The sequence below is a fragment of the Anopheles coluzzii genome, chromosome 3, assembly GCF_943734685.1.
Source record: "Anopheles coluzzii chromosome 3, AcolN3, whole genome shotgun sequence".
Classification (NCBI taxonomy): domain Eukaryota; kingdom Metazoa; phylum Arthropoda; class Insecta; order Diptera; family Culicidae; genus Anopheles; species Anopheles coluzzii.
The window spans coordinates 75,051,131-75,063,281 of NC_064671.1; the positions used below are offsets into that span (position 1 = coordinate 75,051,131).

Genomic DNA, 12,151 nt, shown 5'->3' on the forward strand with positions numbered 1-12,151 from the left:
TCTTTGCACCCCTATACAGCGAACAAAATTAAGGTTGAAAATATAAATATCGTTCGGAAAGCGTTTTGGAAAAATAACAATCATTCCCCCGTAGCAACACTTCTTCAGACACACACTTTCGCACAACAAAGCGAAGTATGCTCTCCAACAAACAAACCAAAAAAAAGCACAACATCAAAACATATTAACTCATTTCTCCTGCATTGGAAACCAACACAAAAAAGGTTGCCAACGATTCGCGTTTATTGGGTGATGCTCGAGCCTCCAACACCCAATCCACTCGGGCAAACACAACAGCACAAAACTGATTTGTTGTGAATTTTTGTTTCATTTTTGATTCGTTTTGAACGAAACGAAAGGAAAGGAAAAAAAAAGCTAAACAAACCTCCGCTAGTCCGCTAAGCTTCTTCTGCCAGCGATCCATTATGTTGGAGGGCGTTTCGCTGTATGGGTTTATTTATCTGAACGGTGGAATGTAATGTGCGCTTACGAAACCCCCAATGCCCAGCACACAAAACCATTTCACTCGGAGCATATGGAGAGCGCGCACGGGCTCGGGCGCACTTTTCGAATCGTTTCGGCCGCATCTTTCGTTTGCCTCGTGGTTGGATGAAGGGGCCAGGTTGGAATGGAACAAGACGGTAGATATGTGTGTACCACCACCAACCGAGCGGTTCCATGACACACCGGGCGTGTTGGTCATGTGTAAACGACCCGAACCCGATCGTGCAAAACACACGCGTGCAAAGTGCGGGGGTGCAGACTTTTAAAAGTAATTCTTCTGCCACCGCCAGTCGCCTTTGCTACGTCCACAAAGTTTGAACTTTGCAGCGGATTTTGAATGTCAAACTTATGCTTCCACCGGTTCGTTGCTTAGCACTAGCATATGCTGCACCGCACTCATTGGCAAGAGGATGTTTTCCAGCACAAGCTTACTTCGATAACTTTTGCTACTAATTTGCCTAATCATCTTCTCGGGGAGAGTCGGGATGTAGCCAACGATTGTCTAGGATGAAGTTTTTGAGTTCGGAGACGGACGGACGGACGGGACTAGTAGTCCAGGGCTTGTGATTATTAAACTGTGGCAGAGAAAGTAAACGGAGCGCGATTAAATTGTGACGATTAAAAGTTGTTCCATGTCCTAGAGACAGTTTGGGGCTTGTTGTTTTAGCTACTTCGTAGCAATGGGGCTTCGGGCACATCTCACCCGATAGTTTTCCCACCCGTGCTTCTGGCGAGGCGAAGATAAGGCCACTGCAGTTTGCTGGCATTAAAATAAATTTTAATCTTCGTCCCTCGAGAACATCCCTTACATTGTAGCGCCAACAGTTCACGAGTTTAATAAATTGAAGGCAAAGTGTTTCCAGCTCACGGGAGCGGTTCTTCACACGTGTTGTTCTAAGAAAGTTTGTTCACCTTTCTATTTCGTATATGCTAGCTGGTCACGAGATAGCGCAGCAAGTGTCAAGTTAGGGTTTATCACTTTTCGCCGGCGAATAAGGCACACCCGGGAGTGCAATAACTTACAAAGACGCGTGCGTGTGTCTTGCTGGAGCATTGAGCAGTACAATAACTAACCTTCCAGCTGTTTGCTGCAGCTGATAGGGGAATGCTTTCCATTTCGGTTTTATGCCACACGCGCACCGCCCTTCGCAGTAAGGCTCATGTTACAACGATGGGGTATGCAGAAGAGCAGTTCTTTTCTCCATTTTTTGGGGTCACGGTTGATAAGAAACTCAAGGAACGTCATCGGCTTTCGTTACATTCAAACATTTGCTTATGGAAACGTTTTTCAAAGTTGCTGTGACAGAAAATCTATTTCTTTCCATTCAACAACACGAAATAAAAATACAATCAATCGTACGTGGAACGAGTGGCTGACGTAGTGGTTGTCGCGCCTTTAGCTATTCTTCACCGACCACAAGTGATACATCCGTTCCCACGGTGGTTCGGAAAACGATTAATTGTAATATGCAAAAAAAAAACGAAGGAAATGGCATGATAGGCAAGCAAGTGAACCACTAATAGTTTTGTGTGTTTTCGTTTTGTTTTGCAATGTGTACATTTTTCCATACACCGACAGACCAATTAAAAAAGCAGGCGAGGTAGAGGTGGTTGTTGTGGTGGTGAATTTGCAAAAAAGCCATTTACACTCAGGCGGACACTGTTTTGCACGCGAGAAAGCCCTTTCGGTAGAGAGAAATTGTAATGAGAGGGCAAAGCAAGACACAGCTCGCCACCGCAACTTAATAGAAAGCAATCAATTTTGAAACCATTTAAAGAGCGCACGAATTGGAGGAAATTGTATCGTCAAAGTTTTGGCAACAAAATGTACAAGAAAAGTAGAAATAAAAAAGAGGGAAAATGTCTCGCAAAAAGTGTAACGCACACTGGTTTCCTCTTTTGCTCTCAAAGGCATCCGGAACTACACTGAATCATGTTTTTTTTTGCCTTAACCTTTTTACAAGAGTTATAAAATAAGAAAATCAAGTATTCAGCACACCATAAAAACAAGTTTGAAAATCCACCGTTTCGTCTCGCCCAATCGTTTGAAGGCATGATTATCATCAAAAAAGCCCTTTTCTATGGCAGCTCTCGATCGTTAGGTACGATTAACAATTAACGAATTTCACTTTCTGCAATTTTCGGTCGGTTGGGTGCCGCTCTTCGCGTGATTTTTCATCGCGCCTATTTTCTTTTTTGTTATGCTGCACAGCATAATTATACCCCCAAAAGGCGCGATTTTCTTCGAGGCCGCGATGAAAGCCAGTTGACAAGCCGTTACATATTGCGCTAACAAGGGCGCGCGATAGAATCCAGTCTTGTGTGAAGCGATGAGGTACAAGTTGTTTCTACCCATCCATCGAAAATGGAAGGAAAGCGATTTCATCGGTTCTTCCCAGTAAAAAACGAGCAGCGCGGAGGGATTGAATTTTCCCACTTTACACCCCCTCCAACCGTCACGTTTCCCTAAGGCACTTTTCTGCAGCATCGCGTGCGATTTTCGTGCCGGCATGAAATGAAAGGAAAAGTGCTGGCCCTTGCGATTACGCAAAATCATGCCGTGCTGCCCACCCTTTAGTTTTTCTTTTCTTTTCTTGTCGTTCCAGCGCGCCCTTCATCCAAAAATGCTTGCCTAAAAGCCCACAGGCCCGTTAATTGCATGCGCAACACCTAACTGAGTACTGAGAGTGCACTTAAAAAACGGGACCGATTAAATGATGATAAATCGTCCGTACCACTCCTGTGCATTCTTCACGCTCTATCATCATCGCGAAGATTTTCGTGTTCATTAATGCTTTTCTCTATACAGAAAAAAACGAACGAACGAACCGTTTTGTTTTATCTGAGCTTATCCGTTTCACAGCGATTAAAACCGCTCACAGTATCCTCCACCCACCACAGCCGTATTTTCCGGCATATTCAGTGGTAATGAAAATGAAAACCGCTTCGTGTGCTTTCCCCGTTTTTTTTGTTGGCGCTACTCGTAACCGAAAGGAGGCGTTCCTTTGATTTTCTTTCACCGGTGGATGATGAGCGTTATCCATCCATTGCGGCCCTGTATGATTACCACAGTGCAAGTGTTTAGGAAAAGTTAGCTAAAACTAAAACAAAAGGACCACAGCAGCGCGATAGACCAATGTAACGGCGTGGTCCTTCATTTACGCAGATTTACGTAACTGCTAACCACGGGGTGTTTGCGGTTGAATAAATATCAAACATTTCTAATCACAAAGCGCACAAAGAGATGCGGCAGTGTTGGATGTTTCGATTTTATTTTATTTGAAAAAAAAAGACGAAAATCGATTGCACAACAAACGGTGAGCAACTGCACATTAAAAACTATCGCACCAAACCTTTACCGGCCTGAGGGCGGGGGACGAGGAACACACTTTGGATTTGATTTCGTAACTGGAATTTGATTTGCCCATAATTTTATGGCGAGCTGAAAAATGGACAAGGGCGTAAAAATGGCTTTTCTTTCGCCACATGCTTTGCACCGAAACGCATGACCGTTGCTCTTCCTTTTGCAAACTCTGCGCCCTGTTTAATAGCAGCGAACCTTGAGAAGGTCTTAATGTTTGTGCTCTCATAAGCGAATCTTCCATCTGCCCGAGCCTGTACCGTCGCCGGTAAAGCAAACGTTTAATCAACCTTTCTGTATTAGGACGTATCGTTTATGCCGATTTATTGGTTTAAAGTTCTGCAAAAAAAAAATCGAAAATTGATTGCGCCCTAGTAAACGTGTGTGTGTGTGTGTCTGTGTGCTTTTCCATACATTAACAGGTCAATGTCACGATAATCGATGATATTTGGATCGTGATTTAGCCACTTTGCCAACTTCGGAAGGCCGTCCCGCCGTGTTTCGTATCAAAAGATTTCAATGCCAGCCATACTGCTAACAAGCGACGAACCCCGAGAGCGACAGACGCGTAGACACGAAAACCAAAAGACACCGAAATAATCACATAATGAGGGAGAAAAACAAGGGGCAATAAAATCTAAGCTTCACGCAATGTCAATCTCAACATAGCCGCCAGTTGCAAGAGGTCAGCTGCTGCTACCTTACGTGATTACGGCGCGACATACACACACACATGGTTCGTGATTCAGTGGGGTTATGTTTTCGGTGGCACGGTGTGGTGGTGCACGAGTAATTATTAAACCAACAACAACAACAAAAACCTCCCAAAGGCACAATTTACACCGTGACCATAATGGAGATCATCTGACCCCCCACCCCTTCTTACGATCGTAACGCACATGTGTGTGCTTGCAGCGAAAACGTGATCATGCGCGTGTGTGTGCGGGTGGAAGCAAAAAACGTGTGAAAAGCTAATAAAGAAAAGTGGCTCCGCTGGGGTCAATGATGCAGTCCCCGGGGTCACATAAACATATGCATTCATTGCTGCAAAATAGATGACCCGCCGATCGCGGTGACAAAGCCGGCACACAATTGGTTTTGTTATTGGTAGAAAAAAAGCTCTCCCTCTCTCTCTCAAGGCGCGTTCAAAGATTATGTAAATCTGCATTGTTCTCTTCCAATTCGCGACCGGTACCAAACCACTGACAAGCGGTGCGCGCAGGAAGAAAATTGGAACCGAGCATGCGGTGCTTGCTCTAATAATATTGACCTTTCGCAGAAGCATTGGGGGTTCGTCGGTTCGTGCGTGCCGCCCCTTTGCAGCATACACAGCAACGCAAATGGTGCGCTGGCGCGCATAATTTTGCCCGTGGCCTTACATTTTCAATTAAAATGTGTAGCCACAGATCTCGGCCGCCCGTTGCCCGAAACCATCCGAACGATTCGCTTACTACCCAATCCCGCAACAATATTTGCTACCATTGGGGCAAGGGGGTGTATAGATGAAGTTAATTATGGCTGTGCGAGACTTCAAACCCGAAGCGAGAGATACCGAGAGGAGTTGAAAGTGCACCTCCGCGAATAGCAGTGCACCAACCTGGTTTTTGCTTTCTGGCGGCTAGCATACATTGCCCTGAGACCGATCCCGAAAGATACAAGCGAGGATTACATTCGCCTTCGTTTGAGGCAGAGTCGTGACTGAATTAAATCATCAGGTTGCGCAGCATACAGAGGGCAGCCGAACACCAGTCCAGCGGGATCAGAGATGCGGTCGCTGCTTCTGCTGCACACCATTCTGCCCTTCTTCCCCGCCTGGCCGCTCGGGAAGGAAGAAAACACTTTCCTTTCAAAACGGCATGCACTATGAGCGCTATTTTCAAACACCGTACCGAAATGAAGCAATGAGAGACCACCGTACAGCGCATCATAGAAGCATAACAACCCACTGGACAGCACCACCGCCAGAAATAAACAGGCTCAGCACCATCTGTCACACGCCGGCTGTCTGCCGACGTAACGGACGAAACAAACAAACCGACTATTACTATTTTATTTCGGCGTTAAACCCGCCGGCATAGAGTAAGCTTCGAGTGGCCCGCTTGTTTACCGACTCCTTTTGTTTGAGGAAGGTCTTGAAGGGGCGACTCGCTCGCACGCTACAATTGTCACTTGAAGCGAAGCGTGCTTCGGTTACATCAATCAAATGCGTATGTGTGGTGTTGCTTTGTAACCTTTTCTGTTGTTAGTTTTTTTTTCTCACACACGAAGCTCAAAGCTCATAGTATGTGATGCACATAATTGTAATGCGTTTGGGCCGCTTCTTCAACTTCTGATACGTCGCGTGTGAAAGATCGACACCGGCTGAGAAGTGGAAGGTCATTTGTATGAACCCGCCGGCGTATGTAGAGTAGCGCGCGCTCTAACGTTGACCTAAAAGACATCGCACACGACGGTGTTGCAAAACTGTATGTTGGAAAAGAAATTTGCCCGAGTTCCATTTTATTGCTGCCTCCAACCGAAGCGCTAACGACACACGCAGAACAGAAAGGCAATAAAAATCACCCCTCCGACGTGGGGGCACAAAAAGGGAATAAAAAAAAATCAGCTCATCCATACTTGCGTCACCTTCCGGTTCACCTTCCGGATCTGGAAGTCATCTGGAGTCGGAGTCTCTGGACAACTCAAGACGACTCTCAAGATGACTCTTCTGATGACCCTCCTAATGACTCTCCTGATGACTCTCCAAATGACTCTCCAGATGACTCTCCAGATGACTCTCCAGATGACTCTCCAGATTACTCCAGATGACTCCAGACAACTCAGGCTCGAACGACTCTGACTCCAGACAACTCTGGATGACTCCAGATGTTTCCAGATGACTCCGACTCTGAACAACTCTGGAAGACTCCGGGTGACTCCTACACTGGGCCAAATTAATTCGGTTCCAATTCTGCCAGAGTCACAATCGGTCTAACAATAGCCGGAGTCGGATCGGAATGTTAGGTGCACCCCAAAGAGCACATCACTAGCTCTGCCAGTGTGTGTGTGTGCACGCGCGTGCACATCATCTCATTGATTCCAATTTCAATCTTGCCGTGCTTTTCCATCGCCTCAACTGGGGGACGATTTATTTGTACACGTTAGCTGCGTGTCGCCCCCGTTTGCCTGGTTGTGCAAACGCTGCTGCTACTGCGGGTTGGGTGCGTGGTCGGGAAAAATGCATCTTCTCCACACCAGTGTGCATCGGAAAATTGATTGCCATTATTTGTACACACAACTAGCACGCGCTGTAAGGGTCGCTTTTTCATCCGCCCGAGAATTGCAATTTGGAACGGGCGCATGGTCGTGTAAATAAACTAAGGTGGTGGGTCCATCCAATTGAAACGATAGCTCTACCCACAAAAAGTAGGCCACATAAAATCGGAAATAAAATACACACGGCACATTTGCAATGCCATCCTGAACCAATTCCGTCGTTGGACGACCGTCGTGTCTAATTGATGTGCATACTCCCTTATGTTCACGCGCGTGTGGGTGACGTTGAGCTGGGATTGAACCTTTTTTTTCCTACAAGTACTATACGCCTGTTGTTTGCCCCCTGTTGTCTGCTGGAAAACAATCATCACGTGGTCATACACTGAATTTCAAACCCTTCTGACGACCGATCGCATCACAATCACGATCGTGCGCGCACCCGTGTCTCCGCATGGATGCTCGTTCATATTTTATTTCCCCAGCCCTGCTGCACCAACCCCCACACATGCAGCACACATTCTTCTATTGTGCGGAAAGCGTGCACCGGCACGACGATCGGCCGGCGCAACTGGAAATAACAATAAAAATAGAAAAACGTGACGATATTTGTCGCGATTATCGCGCGTGCTGCGGCGATGTGTGTGACTGTGTGTGAACAAAACGCAACCTAGAATACGCTAGAGAGTAGCTTTCCCCGGGATTCGAATGAATATGTTTTGTTCCCCTTCCCGTGTTCCTTTGGTGACAAATTTATCGCACGAGGAAAGGAGGCCGCACTGAATGTTGAATATGTTGCACAGGTTGGCCCAGGCAAATGGTTTCATTGGTTCTGCGTTCCTTTGTTGTTATCGGGGCGAATTGTACTCGTTGGTCATTGAGCACATTTGGAGCGGTTGGTCAGACCTTTTAATGACAGTTAAATGCCGGAACGCAATCGTCGATCGTAATGCACCACTCACCCACGACTTTTTGTTGTTGTTGAGTTAATGTGTGTGCGCGCTGTTCCCCTTCTGTCCGTTATTATTATTTTGATCGCTATTCATCGACCATCGCCGACCGGAAATGGTATCAGAATTGGAGGTCAAACCGTACATGGGTTTGGCTAATTCGAGTAGAAGAGTGCGACATGCATTTGAATACTTAGAAGTGGTTTTGTTTTTTTTTTTACAGTTGATTTTGTATTCAACAATCAAATACAATCAATGAAAAAAGTTTCATAAAAAGAATTTTTTAGATTTTTTCTACCAAAATCTCGTACCTTTCAAGCCATAATCAGATTTTCAACCAACACCTGCTTAGAATGTACAACCCGTGGTGCTTTATTTGCCAACAACATTCCCTTCAGAATCTCGTCTGAGATAATATTTCGAGACGTAAGCTGATTAGCCTGCGCTACGGCTGAAAGGAGCACACGCCCGTTGACAAACAAAGATGAACTATCTTCGGTTACGCTGTCCGCTTCAAGCTAGTTTGCCCGTCAAACAGACGCGATCCATCACCAACAAAGCAGAAGGAAGGGTGAAATAATCAGCATCTTGTTTTTTTCCCTGGATTCCCTTTTCTCATTCACCTTCTACGGCGCTGGAACCACAGGTTTTGGGGTTTAGCGGCAAGGGCATAAACACAATTGTTTCCCCAACAATCGCTCTTTTCATCGCGCGTTATCGTGGCGTTTACATCGCGCTAGCATCGGTCTTTTTGTACGGTTCCAACACCGGCAGAATAATAAAGAAGAATCTCTGCCATTGAAGACAAGAGATGTAGGAATATATGTGTGTGTGAGATGAATATTATTAGAAGAAGTGAAAAAATGGTTCATCACCTTACGGCAAACCCCAAATCGCTAAACTAGTTTGAGGGATGAAGCAGCAACATTCCTTCCAGAACGATATCAAACAAACAAACAAAAACGCGATTGGGCCACGATACAGATGTGTGCGCTATCAAATGTGTGAGCTTTCAGTATCGCTGGTGTAGGCAAAAAGAAAAGAAATCAAACGCAACGGTACAATCGGCATGACCACGTTCGTAGCGGTGTAGATCTACTGCCGAATGTCTCCAACGGGAGATGAAGCGCGACACCACCAGCGCATCAGGTTGCGCGTTAACTTCGGAGAATTAAATCGAGGCCATCGTGTGCCTATTATCACATCAGAAGAAGGTGACGAAGGTTTTGGAGGAATTTGGTTGGCTAGAAGAACTTGTCTAGGATCTTGGACGACACAAGACGATGTGTCTGACAGATCTTTTGGATGTGCTAATGTAGCAGAGAAAGTTTAGATTCGGTCTTCTTCTTCATTGGAGCAGTAGAATCCTTCTTCAAACAAGTTTATTTGGTCCTTTGCTGTACATCCCGACCAGTAAAACATCAAAGAACTCAATGAGAATTTCTCATCGCACTCCAATTGTCAGCCGAAGTGTATTTTACCACCCAAACATTTGTTGTACCACTGTACACAGAAGTCATCCGCATGTCCTTCTATTCTCCCGACACTACTTCAGAGAGTTTAGAGTGTAACGTTCAACAGCAAATAAATCAAACTCCCACACACACATCGTGTGTTCTTGTGTACTCCGATTGAACGTAACCAACTGGTACATCAACTTACGACGCTGCCCTGTGTCTGGTAAGTGGCCAGTTCTGTCCAAAACGACACATTGGAAAACAAAATAAAGCTTACATTGCAGTACGGTGCTACTCTGGAGGCGCATTGTGCGGTTGCATTGTGTGTGTGTGTTGTTTGTCGGACAACCAAAGACATCGTCATACAAACACGTTACAAAAAGTGAAACCTATTTACTGTTGTGCCAAGCGACGAACTGAACTAAAACCAGGGTATGGACGCGGGATCTATTAAAGCGCTTTAGAATGCAAACCTTAAAACGGTTCCAGATGTATCATTACATGGATATCGCTTTAATAAGAAGCAAAAACAGCAAAACTACTTTCCGTGGCAGAACACACAGATCTTACACTCCATCACATCGCTCATTCTACTGAAACTCGACTCCAAATGGGCCAGAAACAACAACAACAACCGACATTGTTTGAAGAGCCGAAGCGATCGAAGAGCACAGAGATTGAGCAACACGGAGGCAACAGACCCCGGGTAGCTGTGTGTCTCGTCGAGAAAGACATACCAACAGAGATCGAGAGCTTGATTGAGGTTCGTGCATGACTAGAACCTATCGTCGGTTTCGGTTTTGTGTCTAATGATCGTTTGTTTGAGCGGCAAATCGGCGTGCCCGTGTGTGCGGGCGAGAAGCGCGGGACGGTTGATTTTTCTAATGGATTTAATTTTGGCATAAGCGGGCATGAACGCACGAACGCGTTTGTATTGCTAACGGCGAGCACGGTATTCCTATTGTGGCCGGCACCGTTGAAATAGCAGTACGTTGGAGAAACGTTTGAATCGGAGTGATCCAAATATGGGAGCGCGACTGTCCTTCGAGCTAAATTTGTCAGGGAAATTAATACGTTTCCGAATGCACGTCCGATGACAGATGGAACCAGCTGCACTAAGCGATAGAGGAGGGCTATGACGTAACACTGAAGTCTAAATTATTAGTCTCGTTCTATTAGATCCTCCACTGACTGCTAGGAACTCTACGTCTAGAATTTCTTAACCAACATAGCATGCTTCAAAGTATGGCCCTCAAAACTAACACATAAATACAAAAATGCTAATCATCATACTTCACGGTGGATCATTTTCTTTCAGCAACATAGAAACCGGTTCAAAACATCGTCGAGCGTCGCGCGACGGCAAGAGAAAAACAGCAACCTCACCATTAGTGGCGACGCCCCAAAACAACGCTTGGAGGGCTGCCTGATAATGATCGTCTCCTTTTTTTTTGTTGTTGAGTTCTGCGATCTCATCCACGTCTGCAGTGGGTACATACAGCCCAACATCTTCATAGACATCACACAGGAGATGAAAAAACCAAAAATGAAGACAGGATGGTAGCTCACTAGATGCTTAACAGCACAACAAAAATCAAAAACCCCCAAGAAGAACATTGGGAGGGCTATAAAAATAAATCGAATCTCTCGGTTCCTCCCTTGGGCCGCAAGACACCAGTTTTGTAGCATATGGCTGAGAAAGCGCAAAACGATTTTGGGGTCGTCCGGCAACGGCTGCGGACTTCTCGCGCTGTCCAACGGATGCTGCAAGCGAGAGGAGTTAGTGCTGGTGCTCTCCCTCAGTCTTTGCCAACACACCAACCATCTCTTGCAATCGGTTCAAATGTTAATCTGATGGGCGGGCGTCATTCCACATAATCCCGACGACGGCGGCCTCGGAAGGCTGTCCAAGACGTACCGGGGCAATGGGGACACAAGAAGAACGCAAACACCCGCAAATCTTCCCCAAGTAGCTGGCACATTTCGCCTGGGCCCAATCGAAAATCGCAACAGCGAGCAATGCGAGGAAGGATGGCTCTCGTCGCCTACCCAAAACAAGCCCCAAGCCTCTGCGCCAGAAAGGAGGGTTACTTCAAGCGAGGCACAGATCAGGTCTCCCTTTTTTACGATGCACCACTTCTTCTGAGAGAAGGCGTGTATGTGTGTGTGTTTGTAGCAGTGTCGGCGGCAAATACGAAAGTGCACTCCGGCGGCGCGAACGTCACGTTTGCCGCGCAGCCACCAAATATCGCGCATTATAAACACTGGCCGCACCTTTCCGCGAGTGGCACCGAAATAAAAGGCATCGCGCGCTGGCGAATGAAGGCGAAGAAGTTTTGCGGGATTACTTGCACATGGGGAAGTATTAGGGGGTAGAAAGAGGGAGAGAAAAGATCGATGAAACTGTTCCTTTCTGCACACATCACACGGGGTTACATGCTTCGCGACAGCTGTGTTTAAGTTGCAACTCATTTTTTTTTGCATCCTGGTTGGAAATGCCGATATTTTTCGTCGTCGTCGTGTGCGTTTTTTTTGTTGCTTTGGTTTGCTTGTGTTTGAAGTTACTCGTGTTTCGGTGGTCGCCGTAAATCGTTGGCTTTGCAGAGCTGCTGAGAATGTTGAGGGCA

At 46.1% G+C, this 12,151-nt stretch overlaps 1 protein-coding gene across 16 annotated transcripts in view; it reads right to left on the reverse strand.

Moving 5' to 3' along the window:
• Positions 1–12,151, reverse strand: part of LOC120959852 (disco-interacting protein 2) — a 164,281-nt gene that overhangs the window by 48,084 nt on the left and 104,046 nt on the right. The gene's annotated exons all lie outside the window — the stretch shown is intronic.